At 39.6% G+C, this 15,785-nt stretch overlaps 1 long non-coding RNA gene across 1 annotated transcript in view; it reads left to right on the forward strand.

Moving 5' to 3' along the window:
* Window positions 1-15,381, forward strand: part of LOC108495377 — a 17,728-nt gene extending 2,347 nt beyond the window's left edge. Inside the window, exons 2-3 of the long non-coding RNA XR_001874105.1 lie at window positions 2,402-2,498; window positions 8,884-15,381. This is a non-coding gene — a long non-coding RNA (uncharacterized LOC108495377). The remainder of the gene's footprint in view (window positions 1-2,401; window positions 2,499-8,883) is intronic.
* Window positions 15,382-15,785: the final 404 nt, after the last annotated feature.

Consider the following 15,785-nt stretch of genomic DNA (forward strand, 5'->3'; position numbering starts at 1 on the left):
TCCAAGGTAGTTGTGATATCTCAAGCATTTGGGTTCACTGACAAATAGGACGAGCCTGAGCACATATATAGGGACACAATCCCAGGAAAAGAACTTTGTGTAGCACAGAACAGGGAAAGGATGACCTGCTTTCAGGTCTGCTTTTTCTTTGTGCTCTCACATCAGTATTACATTTCACTGCCATCAACTCCAAAAGTCAAATGTGTAGTTTGCCATTGTCAACAAGGCAGGTACCACCAACCTGCTTTCTCAAAACCACATTTTTTCCTGGACAAATTGGCTTTATTTTGTATGTCTCTGTAGCTTTTGCTTTACAAAAGGGCAGAGGTTCAGTGCAACATTTCTGTGGTCATACCAAGTGTACTGAAAAGCCAAACTTGCTTCATGAAGGTTTTCTGCCTTGAGAGGATGACTGCGATTCTCTTACTGTCTGACCTCCCCATCTGGTCCATTCTCAGATGCTTGTTTCCAAGAATAAGGATTTAGAGAAACTATTGATTATTTATTAACATATTTGGTGTCACTTCGAAGTCAGGTAGCAAATTTGAAGTAGATGAGTCCCTACTGGATACAATTGAAATCTTATGGCATTCTATAGTCCAAGACTTACTAGCTAGTCACCTACAGCAAGATTCATCATTTCAGCCCTTAGAAAAACTAAGGTGCTTGAAGTTGGGCATATCAGTTCCAACTGGGCTTTCATTCCTGTCTTTTGAAGTTCTTGGCAGCTGCAAGCCACGAGCTGCTGAGGAGGTGAGGGCAGCAGTCATCCCCTTCACACAAGAGTCTGAAGCAGCTCAGGAGGCAGCTGTGATCTCTGCTGACGCTGCTGTTCAGAAAGGATTTTGAGGTGTGCAGTCAACATCATGCTCAGAATGGCTCAGAGGACCTCAGACTCTAAGGCAAATCCTTTTGCAGTAGCTCAGGAGCAATGTGACAGGACAACAACCTTGGATGTGTGGGACACAACTGAAAAACAGCAAAGAAAAAGCAGGCAAACCAAGAGAACTCAGAGGGTACCATTTTGTGTCTTACAAAAGATAAATCTAATGCCTGCATTTTTGCCATCTTGCCAAATTTTAGTCAAGTTGCCCAAAATATGTGAGTATTGGCATATAAGGGAAAGCAGCTTAAAGTAATACAACCTGACAAGAGGTCAGTCAGGGAGAAACCATCCCCTTCATTTAACCTCCCACTTTTATTAACACATGGTTTGTTTCTGCATCTGTTTTCCTTACTGTTCTTTTCTTCATATACTCCAAGGTAAAAGCAGAAAATCTTGAATTGTTAAACTGTTTTGTTCTTGAAATTGGGAACAAAAAAGTCCCCAGCACTTCATTTTTGTATTTTAGCAGTAGCTCCTGTGTTGTCCAGGAGTTCACAATAAAATGATCTGCAAATTACATTTTCTTTGTACTTCCCTCATTAAAGTTCTGATGAGTGTGTGTGTGATCTGTGTTATATTTTGACAGTGTATCGTGGTCAAGAAAGTGGAGGAAACTGATATAAAACTCAAGGGCTTTGTTTTGGTTTGATTTATTTTTTTTTCCCCAAAATGCACAAAAAGGCAAATGTTCTTGCTGGCAATAAGGAAAATCAGTGCATTTGTAGAAGAGTTATTATTGAAAATAGAAAATATTGGGAAAATATTGGGAAAAAAAGTCATTCTGATACTGTTTATCCTTACATTGATGAAAAAATTGCTCTTCAATCTCAGAAATACCTTACTAACTTTGGGTAGTGAGGGGAGTAAAAGTGAGCTGATCTAGGAAATGTGTTACTATAAAGAAAAAAGGATATTTTTCTTTCATAAAGTATTAAAAAACCTAGTTATTACTAAATGCTTTAGTTATAGACCTTAATTAGTATTGCTCTGTCTTGCTTAAATCTTGCAGTCATTTTTGTGTGTTGCCCTCTATTCCCCTTGGTAAACATGACTTTTAAAACCTGGATTGTCTCTGAAAGGCTTAATGCTGAAATTCATCTGGAATTTCAGTGGTAGTTCATGGTCATAAGAAGTGCCCACAGTTACCAGGCAAACACCAGTGTCCATCACTGTGCAGCAACATGGAAACCATGAATTCCTATACCTGACCCTGACTGTATTTTGAGCTGCTCATGAAATTCAGAAATCAGGGGGTTTTGGATATTCTGTCGATTTGCTGTGTGAGAGACGTTCTCTGCATGTCAGCATGAGCCCACTGACCGGTTTGCTGAAGTGTGACCAACAGGAGACTTTTAGAAAAAACTACCACTGTATCATGTTTTTTGTGCTCTGTAGATCTGTAATACTGACAGTCTCTGCAGAGCTGGAGAAATAAATTATACAAAAAATTATACTTGTCCAGGAAGTGGTTCCTTTACGCTACTTCTGTTAGTAGATTTTTAATTTTATTTACAGTCCTGCCTGTACCTCCTGCCCCTGGCAGCTCTGATGGTGTCCATTCATGTGTATTCCAGATGTGGACTGCTTTCATTTGTAGGAATAGTCTTGGAAGGTAAGTAGGTGTCTGCCCTCCCTCTAGGAACCAAATGCGTCAACTTGTCACTTGCCACCTTCCGAAGAACTCGCCTGTTTGAGAGAAGAGGATCACAAACAAGGATCTCTGCTCTTCCAAAACTGCAGAGGAAGTGGGATTTCTTGCATTCGTCACTATGCAGGAATTTAATGTGTCTGTTGAGAAGCTGAAGATAAAATGCTGTGTTTGTATTAACTTCTCTTCAGATTGACAATTGTAACTATAGAACTTGGCCAATGCTGTCAGGGAGGGGAAAAAAAGCCCCAGCTTTGTGTTTCTTTAGTGGTCTTGTATGTACTGACTTAAGGTAAGTTGCTGGGCTGATACTTTTGTAGCCAACTGGTTTTCTGGCTTGTAGGTAAAAACAAGTAAATTGCTTTTGTAAACCAGCTCTGAGCAAAGGATTTCTGTGTAAGCACTTGAAAAGAGCCATTTTTGATGCTGAGTGAACTAGGTGAGTGGATATCTTGTTAACTTCTGTAAATCCTGGGACAGAATGCAATATTATCCAAAATACATTATTATCTGATATTTTTGTTTTTCTCATGGAGCAGAGGGTGTCACGTGCTCTTACTGGATTTAATTTAGCAGTGTCATAGAAAAATCCTTTCAAGAAAGTATCTGAGAATTATTTATTTTAAAAGCCTCATCCATTGTGTATGTTGCTTTTTGTTAATGTTCTTGTGGGTGTCTGAAAGGATAAAACCTTCAGTAACCAAGCTGAAAATGTCTTTTGGTTGTAGTCTCTCCCTCCTGTCCATTTAGTACAACATCTGCCTGGGCAGCCACTTTGAAAATCGGGTACTTTGCACAAGTAAGGGTAGGTATTAAATCTTGTAGTTGTGCAGAGATGAGACTTTAAAGGTGCAAATAGCAGAAGTGGCTTTGGGACAGAGTTGGGGTTTGGGTTTGTCATAGTTAAGGCAGTGGCTCAAGAAGCACAGACAAAGACAGTTCTCCATCGGCCTCTTAACACAGCTCAGGGTTCCCTCAGAGCTATGGGTGAGTCAGGGGGCATTTCAAATAGAATAAAACGTGATGCTCAAGTCTGAGGACTGTTGCTGTAGGACATGCAACTCACCCTTACATTCTTACATTTTTGAATGCTCCCAAAATTATCAGGTGGCACCCTGTTAATATGATGCTTAGGACACCATGAATACAGGACAGGCTTGTACCCAAAGCATGTAAATGTGTTCATCGTGTGTAACTGGAAGATAACACGCCAAACTGAAATTTTCACATCTTTAATATAAAATGGCTGTTATCAAGAGGTAGGTTATGTTTAGAACTTCTCTAGTGGTTTGTGCTCCACTGTCAGTAAGAGTTGGATCGCAGAGTGGAGCACACCAGGATGGTGTGAGGAAGACAAGCGGTTTCCACCGTCAGCTTGACATTTATAAAACCAAAAGCTATCCCTGCCTTTATGTATTTTGCCCTGGCTTCCTCCACCCATCAGCTGCGCTTCACTTGGGAACCTGTGAAACAGGAAATCCTTAGGAATGGTCAAGAGAATTTCCCATCTTGAAATTTCTCAAGGTGTAGTTTGGTTTATGTTTGAATGTTTGTAGTTGTGTATTTATATAAATAGACTCAGTACTACTGAAATCAGTTTGTGAGCTCTTCTCTAGGAGTGTTTTGGTTTGGTTTTTTGGCTGTAACAAGCCCTGTGGCGGTTTACTCTTGTGAGGAAAGTTAAAACGCAGTGTTTCTCTCCATGGATATATAATCCCAAACTGAAAGCCGAGTGAGAGGAAGGAAATTTCCATTGGTCTCAGTGGGACAAAATGCTCTTGGGAGAAGGAGCAGCAACGGGAAGCTTCACTAAGAATGGGCAATGTTTTCCAAAGCCTTGATTTGCTTAAATTGGTGCTTTTTCTGCCAGTACTGAATACACAAAATTTCACTAAGTTGTGTATTTAAATCTTTATATGACAAAATGCTTGTCCAGTGGCTTCTTAGTATCAATGAGAAGAAAGTCCCTCTAATATTCCTTCCTCTCAGTCAAAAAAAATCCATATCCCCTGTTGAATTCACAGGCTTACACATAGGAATCCAAGTGACTGGAGGTCTAGACCACACAAGTAACGATGCAATTGGCTCTATTTTCAAAACACCAAAAGTTTTGAAAGAACTTGAATACATTTCTTCTTCCCAAGGGTAGTTACACAAAAATGACTGGGGCATAATCTTAAGAAATTTACACTGGTCCTGCTCAGGTTACAGTTGTTTACTGTACAAAATGGAGGACAAATGTGTTATTTTAAAATTTAAATACTATTGTCAATCATGTAATTGGTTCTTTTTTTTACTAAGTGGTTTGTTTTGTTTTCATTAAATGTCCCTTCAGTGCAGGCATATTTCTAATGAATAATCCCACCATGCTAAGAAGCCACACCTGCAGGTTCTGGAATACCTTCTGAAGAGACTTTCTGCTCAGTACAGATAAAGTCCCATTTTTAATGCATCAGTTCAGATAATCTTGCAAAGTTTGAATGTTTATTGGAACTTTATTCAGGAAATCAGACAAGACACAGGTTTTCTTGCAAATTCAGGGTTGTTCCTGGTTTCTGTTACATCTGGAGACATCCTGCAAAGTCTCTCTGAAAACATAACTAAATGCAATGTGTATCCTTAGTTAAGAACAACTCTTTCATAGCCACTGTTAAGCCTCTCTTATGAACCAACTGAATTTTTTCAAATCTATTTAGGGTTATTAGTTTTGCAATGCAAGTGCTATCTGTCAGTGGTCTGCAAAGAAAGCATGGGACACAGAAGCAGGAGGATTACAGTTTCTGTCTCCCAGGTGGAGGGGTTTAGTTTTAAACCCTGCCATGAGTGGGTGGGTTGGCAGCATAAAAGAAAGGGAGAATCCATCAGGAGCTGGTGTTGCCCAGCAGAAGAACAAGAGGCAATGGGAAGAAACTGATGCCCAGAAGTTCCACCTGAACATGAGGAAGAACTTCCCTGTGCAGTGACCGAGCACGGGAACAGATTGCCCAGAGAGGATGTGAGATGTCCCTTACTGGGGATATTCTGGAGCCATCTGGACACAATCCTGTGCCGCGTGCTCTGGGATGGCCCCACTTGAGCAGGGAGGTGGGACCAGATGACCCACTGTGGTCCATTCCAGGCTGACCCATCCTGTGATTCTGTGAACAAGGTGGTGAGGAGAGAGCCAAGGCACGAGGTAGGTTTGGCCACTGGCTGGACAGAGGCCTTTTCTGTAGCCAGTTCTTGACCAGTCCCTTACTCCAGCTCTTCCTTCTGTGGCTGTCGTAGTTTTCCTCTGGTTGTGTAGAACATGAATGTTCTGTTAAAATGACAACGTGTCTGGCAAAAAGCAGAAACGATCACGTGGGATTTGGGTTTTCTCCCCAGTCTTACCCAAACAAATGACTGTGTCAGCACTTTGTCAAAAATTACACAGCTGGGTAACCAAAATGACGGTGCCTCAGAATGGGGTCACATGACATGAATTTGGGGAAAGCAAACCCTGCCTCTGACAATCCCTTCCCAGCCACTGTTACCAACCCTCTGCCATCCCTCAGCAACACTGATTTAACTGTTACAACGCCGTGCTGGAAACTGAGGCAAAGTCATTGAGATGACCTCAGCTAAAAACAAAGAAACCAGCTCACCTCCCTCCCCACCGCCAAAAAAAAAATGAACAAAAACCCCTAAAACAAACAGAAAAAAACCCCAAACAAAACAAAACATCACCAAAAAAACCCACAAACAAACAAAAACCCCCCCAACAAATAAAACCGCACGAACTTCCGGAGGGGAGTTGAAAGCTCCAGACAACTTTTACGGTCGTTATTCCCATGCCATAATGTGTGGCACACTGAAAAATACTTAAGGGTAACATCATTTTAATATGAAATGCCACAACGGGTGGTACAGTGATTGTATTATTGAGTATTGTATGGAATTCAGTTAAAACTTGTCTTGTTAGTAAATCTTGCATCATTGCTGACAGCTGCTGTGAGGAATCCTGAGATTCTTTTTTAAGGATGTCCAGCCCATTCCTAGCGGTGCCTGAGGAGCTGGTGCACTGCTGCCCAACACAGTAAGACGATTGAATCTTGTGAGGTTGATTGCAGATTGCTATCAGAGTAATAAAAAGCAAGTTAAAAATTACAAAAACCTGGTACCTACAAAAGCTCATGAGCCATAGAAATGACCTGCTACTGACTCCTTACTACCTCTGAGTAATTGTTAATTTGGTTGCCCGTTAGTGAGATTTAAGTTGGAAGAGTTGGACAAATTGCTGCTGGTCTTTATCACGATCTCTCTTTTTGTGCTGTTCCTGCACTGATGGAGCAGCTGTTGCTGGGAATCAAAACCCTGATCCACACACAAGGAGGAATAACTCATTTTTCCAGATAATACTTGCTGGCTTACTTATGTACACACAGAAGTGTACACATTTCTTTCCTACTGGTCTAAAAGGAGCAAGTTCTGTACAGCTGGGAAGGCTAAAAAGGAAACAGCATTTACCAAATGATAAAATTGGTAGGTTATATAGGAAAATAATCCTCAGAATATATTAATTCTTAAGTTTAGAAGTATTAAGATTATCTTCCTGAGCTAACCACTCCCTCTCAAGCACAGCTTTGAAATGTTTCCATTATGGAATCATAGGAATCATAGATGTCAATTCAGGAAAGCGTTTAAAGTAATGATGAATAAACAATAAAGACCATGAAGGTTAAAGGTTAGAAATTAAACTTTTAACAACTATCTCCTTGTTTTGCAGCCTTAATACGTGCGCTGTGAGATTCCTGCTGTACATTAATATTCAGAAAGTTTTTCCCCATGAACATGTAATTGTTTGTATTAGAAGCTTAACTGGTGTACTCGAAATTAGAATCACGCCTGTGGGTATTTAAAATGGAAGAATAATACCAGCTAATGACTTCAGTGTAACTAGTAAAATTACATCAGGGAGAGCATTTCAGATTCTGCAGATTGGCCAAATTTATATTGATGAGGAACACATAAGATTTAGCTCAGTAAAATTTAATGAAACCAAGCATATATTGAGGAAATGGAAGTGTACAGGCTTATTTGTTGCAATGTGTGGAAATTGGTTAACTTTTTATTTCAGAGATAAATGAAGTTCTGCTTTGTGGAAATTTCTGATTATTTTCTAACACATTGTTACTTCTTTTGATGTAAACAGTTACATGGTCTTGCAGATAGGTTTCTTTAGTAAATTAAATTTATTGAGCGTGTTTCTTCGCAGGCAAACATATTTCTTCACCAAGCCCACAGAGCCATATTCCTGTGCAGAAACAACTGAGCTGGTTTGAAATACAGGAGGAAATCAGGAGAGTTTCTGTTCAGAGTTCCAAATGTTTTCTAGAAAAACGCTCCATCACTTTTCTGGCTGTTTTCAATTTTATAGCATCTTTTTCTGCTCAGAGATACACCTCCTCTAAAGAATACACAGCTCATTACCTTGGGCCATGTCAGTGTTCAGGTCCCAGCAAACTCCATTTGCATCCATCATCTGCTTTGCCATGTGAGCTACAATGTGTGACAGGTTCTAATTCCTCCAAGAAGTGCAACTGCTTCTCACTTTTGTCCTCAGAATTTGGTGTAACTGCATCCTCCAGTTTGAGCAGAGTTTTGCTTAATCTAAACCATGGGGTTCTATAAATAACTTCTTGCTGTGAAATGTACAGGAGGCAGCATTTTGGATCTTGATGTTAATTGCAAAGAACCGAGAGGTTCAGGATGAAAATAGAATCCGTATTGTGGACTTCCTGGTGAAGATTCAGAGCCTGAAAAGAGCAGAATAGAATTAGTTAAATAGTTTATTTATTTATTTGTGTATTAGTAGAATTAGCTGGACAACTTATAGTAAAATACTGGGTACTTCAACAGTGTTACAAGAAAGGGAGATGCGAATTCAAATACACCCATGCTTTAATGAACCAGTTAAAGCTTTCAGGGAATCAGAGGATGTACAAGTGCTGAAATAGAATGAGATAAATCTCTTTTTTAAAGTTGGACAGTTTATTCAGAGATTGAATCAAATTAAGAGCATATGTGTGATGTCCTACTAGCACAGAAATAGTGTAGTGAATGAACAAAAAGGTAAGCCTAATAATGTTATCCGTAGAACATCTGAAAGGAAGCAGAACAGAACAACATGTCTTAACCAAACAGCTCACAAGGCAGCCCTCTGATGTATCAAAGCTAATTAGGACAGAGTCCAACAATTACAAAAGATATTTAATCATAAAGAGATACCCAGCAATGTTTTGTCTTATCTCTTAAGCAGATCATTAAAGGCTTCCTGTCGTATTTCCTCATGACTTCTTTTCAGGAAAATCTATTACTCTTTCCTCAGGAGGAGGCTGAGACCTACCAGAGCACTTCATTTGGCCCCCTCCCAGCCACCCTGTATCCTGTGATCCAGCCAGGGAATAACAATCACCTGCATGAATAGTTCTCACAACAGCAGTGCGCTCGGAGCGTTGCCTTTCCTGATCATCCTCATCACGCGACACAATGTGGCTTCAAAATTTGGATCCCAGATCTGTGGCATGTGTGCAGACAAACTTCAAGGCAGTCATCCCAGCACAGAGTCAGCTTTTGCCATAGGAGCAAGCTTGGGTACTGCTGGCATGGCATCGTCTCAAATTCCCGAGGAAAAAAATAGGAATTACCTGCAACAGTTAATGCAGGGAGAAGCAGGGCGGGTACTGTACGAGAAGTTTCTCAAAGTCTTTCTGTCAGCACCACCTTTTGCTTTCATATGATTTTGTGTGTTATAGTCTGGGGCACAATCCTTGAACAAAACAACAACAACTCTTTTTCCATTTAAAGAAAGTCTGGATAGAATAGTCCTCCAGCAGGTTATTGGGGCAGACTTTCATTCCTGTACATATGAGAAACGTGTGGGAATAGAGGTAACCAGCCAGCCTGTGTCCCAGACTGATGCCTGAAGGTTCCATTGTTTATTTTTTCACATCAATAACAATATTGTAAAAATAACTTTTCAGCTGAAGCGATTTACACACTCTCAGATGGCTCTTGTTCTTTTTGTCCTTCCTTGGCCGTCCTCCACAGCCTTGTAATGGAAATCACTGCACAGTTCTCTGCTCAGCCTTTGGATTTCTCTCTCTTTTTAGGGGAGATGCGTGTGCTCCACAAGTGTGTTTTTCCAGGATTCTTCCTTGCTGTAAAATTGATGCAAAGCATGTCCTGCCATTTTTCTAAGCAGAGGGAGAAATTGTGTCATCCCCCACAACAGGCTCTTCATTGCCACTTGACCTGTCTCCAGTCCACTGTTCAGTCCTATCCATAGGTAACCTCTCTTTCTAATGGAAAGTGTTTTGGTTTAGAAAAATGTCTGTGTTTCTCGTGTGGGTTTTTGCCCTCACTTTATTTTACTTCAATTTGTACTTCAATAACAAAGCAACTGGATATAATATATAAAAATCCATTTGTTTTCTGAAATTAAGTGAACTTCATCCAAGCTCAAAATCCTGACAGTCACTTTTAACATTTGGAAGATTTTGCAAGCACACACTGCAAAAAATATTTTGACATCTAGGCTGTCAGATAATCTGTCAGCAACAGTTATATCATTCAGGGAGAGAACTGTTAATTTCCAGAGTAATTTATTTGGAAAATAAATGCATTTACTGCAGTGAAATATCCTACTGGATGCTAGAGAAGCTACTTAGCATTTGTGCAGGCAGAGTAGTTGGCTTCAGAACGTGGGCTATTCTCTTGCAACAAAAACACAGGAAAAGAAATTCTTGCCAGAAACCATCAGTGAAGAGCAGATACCTGCAAAGGGCAGGATGGTCACAGACGTGCAGGAAGTGTTAGGAACTCCATGCAGAAGGATGTAATGCCTGGAGAAAAGGGGAGGAGTGCTCAGGGTCACACTCTTTTCAGAATAGGCTCCTGGGGCACAAGGGATCATACACCAAATGCTTTACTTGGAATAATCTTTAAACGCCAGGGAAGTTGTCAGCACTGTGGTGCTGTGCCCAGAAAAAAAAACACACAAAAAAATCTTCCAATTCTGCTTCAGTTTTCTCTGTCCATTTATTTATCCATTACAAATCGATCTTGTTTCTGTAGGAAAATGTCAGAGCATTATGTGTAATGATGGTGATGATCATCCCCAAAGGGCTCAGAGGACTAAAGCCTTGTGCTGTTGGATGGTGTCAATCTGAGGCTGCATCATGTTTCATCTGGCAGAATTTGTGTCCCGTCCTGATTTACACATAAAATTTAAGTTATAACTGTGATTTCTTTTAAAGAAAATATGTGCTTTTTTTCATGCATTTTACTGTGTAATTAACAAACAGTAAATTTGTTACCCTGCTTATTGCTTTTGTTGGCAATGATGGCAACAAAAGCTGTGATTTTGCAGGAATAAGCAAGGCCAGGTCATGGAGGAAGACTGGCAACTTTAAAGATTATTCAGCACTTAAAGAAAGGTATTTGCAACATGGGCAATCTCAGCTTTCAAATTCTTCTTAACTCTGTCCCTGTCTAATTACTCACCCAAGTCTCACTGGCATTTATCTTTCATTGATGGTTAATGCCACTCTCAGAGCTCTGTCAAGCTGCTTCTTCCAGAGGCTTTTTTTCTGTGCTCCCCCCGATGCAGGAGATGTTTTCTCTTTTCAGACAGACAAAGCCATTAGATCAAGTTGATGGATTTTGCTCTGAGTTTCCTGTGTTCTGAGTCACTTTTAGAAATTGCAAAACAAAATGTATAAGACACCCTCTTTAGATTGTTAGACCTTACCTCATCTGCATCAACCTTTTATTCTGTTGCCATTTTTAGTGGAAAGACAACCTAACAAATTATTGTGGGAACTTCTGTGTTTTATCATTTTCATTTAACTTCAGTGAAACTAAAAAATTATAAACGCTTGCCATATTCATCTTTATCCTCCTTATTTGTCCTTATGCATTTTTTTCTGAGGCAAATCAGAAGAGGGGAAAAGAAAAAGGGTGAGGGTAAAAGGAGGAAAGAGTAAAAGAAGAACAAAACGAAGGAGAAAAAAAAAGTTTTTATACTTATTCTTGGAAATTTTTAACTTGAGAAAATACCCCAATTAAAGGGTTTACAGTTATTTCGTACAGAATAACAGTAATTTTGTCTTTCTAAAAAATTCTCTGCCATTTCTACTGTAAATTAGCATAGCTCCACCCAGGTCAATTGAGGACAAGTTGCACAAACTTTAGCCACTGTATTAGCCCACATTTAATACGTTTTAAAATACTTCATCCGAGTTGACAAGATGCACATATGGTTTCTGAGTTATGGATTGAAGGGCTGTAGCTTTTAGCCTTCCTCTCTGTCTCCTCACTGTCATATTTCACTCACAATCTTACTGCATCAGACTTGGATTATCAGCCTTTTTTTGTCCATAAAGCATCCAGCATATTAATGTTTTGCATAAATTATAAGAAATTTAATCCAAAATCAACTAAAAAAATATTATTTTGCAAAATCGCAGCAGATTTTAAAACTGAGCAGTCCAAGCTTTTCGGAATGTATTGTGGATGTTGTTGTGATTTATGTGCTGTCAGTTATTTTTGTATATGTTGAAAAAAACCTGACAAGTTCCTATCTCACATTTCATAAATCAGGGTTTTCTGTATACAAAGCACGTGTCAGAAATCAGTGTCTAAACAACATGCCAGTTGGCTTCTCCATGTGGCAGCTTGTAAACAAAAATATTTGGGGACTGCGCATTTGTGACATGACATGTAATGCGATGTATAAACACCAGTTATTGGGAAATAATCCTGTTCCTCTAGATTGCTAATAACATGATAAATTGTGCTTGCACTGCTGCATCACAGTTCAGCGGGTGGAACTTTCCAAATTCGGGTGGTTCTGTTGTTTTTTTCCAAGTAGGTGTATGGAGAGGTTAAATACTTTATTAGTGACCTATCTGTGCATCAGAGGGCTGTGTCAAAACTGACGGGGTGTTCTGTGCATTTCTCTTTAAGTTTTTCCCATATTAACTGTGTTTTGGTCAGAGACAAATTCTGGTTGTACTGAAATCAGTGAAGGATTTTCCACCAACTTTCAGGGAACTTTCAGGGATCAGGAATCAGAGGACAGGGGAATTACCAGGGCAAACCATGCCAGCTGTTCACACAGTGCAGGTTCCAAGATGTGAATCAGCATCCACGAGATTCCAACTCGACATGACGAGAACACAAAATACAATACTGCAAAGTATTTCATTCCGTGAAAGCCAAACCAAACAGGACAAGTCTTGCGGAGAAGATGCAAAGACACATTTTTACATCTTCCCGGTGTAAATGCAGCCGGAAAAGGCTAAAGCAGATCACGTTTAAGGAATTAAAAGGTTGAGCAGGATATAGGAAAACCAGAATGAACTAAAAGTAGTTGTTACGTGACTGGATGCTGTTTAAATGACCATTGCAGCACAGAGGGTTTGAAGCAGGGCTGAGGATCATCAACAGGCCTAACATTAGTGCATCACAAAGTGCAGGACATGAAAGTAATTTAAAACCCCCAAGAATTTTTATTATTAGTCAATGATGCAGGTTCTTTTAACATTTTATCCATTTTTTGGTTGTTGTCAAGCCGGCAAATAAACATTCCTAGGATCCTCTATAAAATATGATTTCTTTTTGTTCTTTTGCTGCTACATCTAGTTAAATAGTCTGGCATTTCTGTTCATGTGTCTTGTTATGTTTTGTGCCACATCCATTTTTGCAAAATCAGACACCAAATAAGGAAAAAACAATTAATGAACTGTGCAATAGGTAAGTAGCTTCCTAGTGTCGTGACAAGGGGGGAAAAATGCTGGGTTTATTCCCATAAATCAAAGTAATCATGCAAATATTGAACTTTATAACCTTAATTTGTTCTCATATGTTTCAAAATTTCACTGCTACTTTCAGCCAAACATAAATTAATAATGGTTCCAAATGCCTGTAGATTATTTAATTAAAACAGAGTAAATTCATTTTTCATTCTCAGCTAAGTGACATAAAACAGACTTTGCAGGGAGAAGGCCATACTCAAGATTCTGATGTCCCTGAAGATTCTTTGTCTCAAGAATTTTAATAAAGTCTTTACTGTTTTCTTCCTTTTGTATTAACACACTCTGTGGTGTTTTGTCTTTACAGTAGACATCTGTAATCCCAAATTATATTTCTGTCCAAGGTTTGTGGGGGTTTTTTTGGTAGTTTAAATGTTTTTTTGCTGTTTTTTTATGTCCGACAGTCTTCCTGCAGACTTTCTGTGGACTTTTGTAGTTCAGACTCATTTGTTTAATTGATAAATAGTTTTGCACAAAATTTTGTACTCCCAGCCATAGTTTTGTAATTATTTCAAAAGAAGGAAACTGATAAGTCATTTAGGAAAAAAAGGAAGGAAGCTGATTATTGTCAATTAACATAAATTCTGACATGCAAACACCAGAGAGGAATGAAATAGTGCAAAAGCAGGCTGAAAACAACAAATTGTGCTACTCCTGGCCAACTTCTGTGATCACATTTGAAATACTGATTTCAGTTTCATCTTGTTAGCAGAAAAATAACTAGGGAAGTTACAAAAGAACAGAAAACTGGCAGGGAGATTAAAAGTTATGATTTAAACAGCAAGATGTAAAAAAAAAAAAAACCCAAACATGAAATTGTTACTGATTATCTTAATTAGCAATCTCTTGAGGAGTGAGTGGAGTTACTAAGCTCCCTAAGGTTTGGATCCCAAGGTTTGACATTATGTGTTTACAGTTTCAGAGACTAAAATTATCAGGAAAAAAAAGGGAACATTGAGAGTGTTTATTGTGCTTCCTGGTTATCCCATTCCCAAATTTGCCACGTGCTTGTGTGTAGTTCTAAAACAGGCTTAAATATTCAGGATTGATGTACAATTGAAGTAGATAAACTGAGGGAGCCCTACAGCATCTGGTAGGGAACTAAAGTGCAACTCACTAAGTAAAATGAAAGAAAATAGATGAAATTTAAAAATACAAGATTCAGGCTAATTATTAGCAAACATTTAGTTACTGATGTCTACATGGCAGCATAAATCATTCCTTTGAACATTTAAACTAGGTAGGAAAAGACATGGAAAAACGGGTGATTAATTCTGTATTGGTTGGATGTTTTAGGATGACTAATAGAATAGGTTTTTAATATCTAAAATCTGTACTGCATCCATCTGAAACTGCATATACAGGCATGCAAGGGATACAAGAATTTGACCCTATAATTGGTAAAATCCAATGACTTCAGTTTGGCGAGACAGCACCAAAGTACTCTGTGCTGCATGAGAATGAAGACTATAAATAAGTAATGTATTTATTTTTAAATGAATGGGAACAAGTAAATTTTCCCATATCCCTAAATGCTCATAAATCATTGTGATTTACTGTGTCAGTCTTATTTTTCAGTTCTGCCATCTATTTCAGTTCTCTTTAAAGACTGTACATATGGAGAGATCGACTACAAGATTTTCGGTCTCTGGAAATCCATATCTGCCAGGAAAAAAATGTCTGGAGGCCAAGATTATCCCTTTACCTACGGGAAGAAGTGGCAGCACTTTTAATTAGGCATTGTCCCAACCAGAACTGCATTCTCTCTGTTACCTCAGGGTCTCTGGGATATAGCCTGCCTTTGTATAAAGATGTGTGTTGAAGATTTACTGGAAGGAAAGGAAATAACAGGGCTCATGTGTAACATTTGATGTGGTTTGGGTGCTGCAGGGGTGGGCAGCTCAGCTGGAGGTGTTGTAAGAAGGGCCCAAGCATCACATCAGCCCAGCTGTGGGTCAGTGTTCCTGCTGACCAGAGTGCTGGGAGTGAACAGGGAGACTGGAGCTGAACATGAGCCAGGAGTGTGCCCAGGTGGTCAAGAAGGCCAGTGGCATCCTGGCCTGGATCAGAAACTGTGGCCAGCAGGACCAGGGCAGTGATTGTCCACCTATACTCAGCACTGGTGAGGCCACACCTTCAGTCCTGTGTCTGGTTCTGGGCCCCCCAGTTCAGGGGGACATTGAGGGGCTGGAGTGAGTCCAGAGAAGGGCAATGGAGCTGGTGAAGAATCTGGAGCACAAGTCCTATGAGGAGCAGCTGAAGGAGTTGGGGGTGTTTAGCCTGGAGAAAAGGAGGCTCAGGGGTGACCTTACTGCTCTCTACAACTCCCTAAAAGGAGGTTGTAGCCAGGTGGGTTCGACCTCTTCTCCCAGTCAGCCTGTGACAGGACAAGAGGACACAGTCTTAAGCTGGG

Source organism: Lepidothrix coronata, unplaced genomic scaffold, assembly GCF_001604755.1.
Source record: "Lepidothrix coronata isolate B3197 unplaced genomic scaffold, Lepidothrix_coronata-1.0 Scaffold30, whole genome shotgun sequence".
NCBI lineage: Eukaryota > Metazoa > Chordata > Aves > Passeriformes > Pipridae > Lepidothrix > Lepidothrix coronata.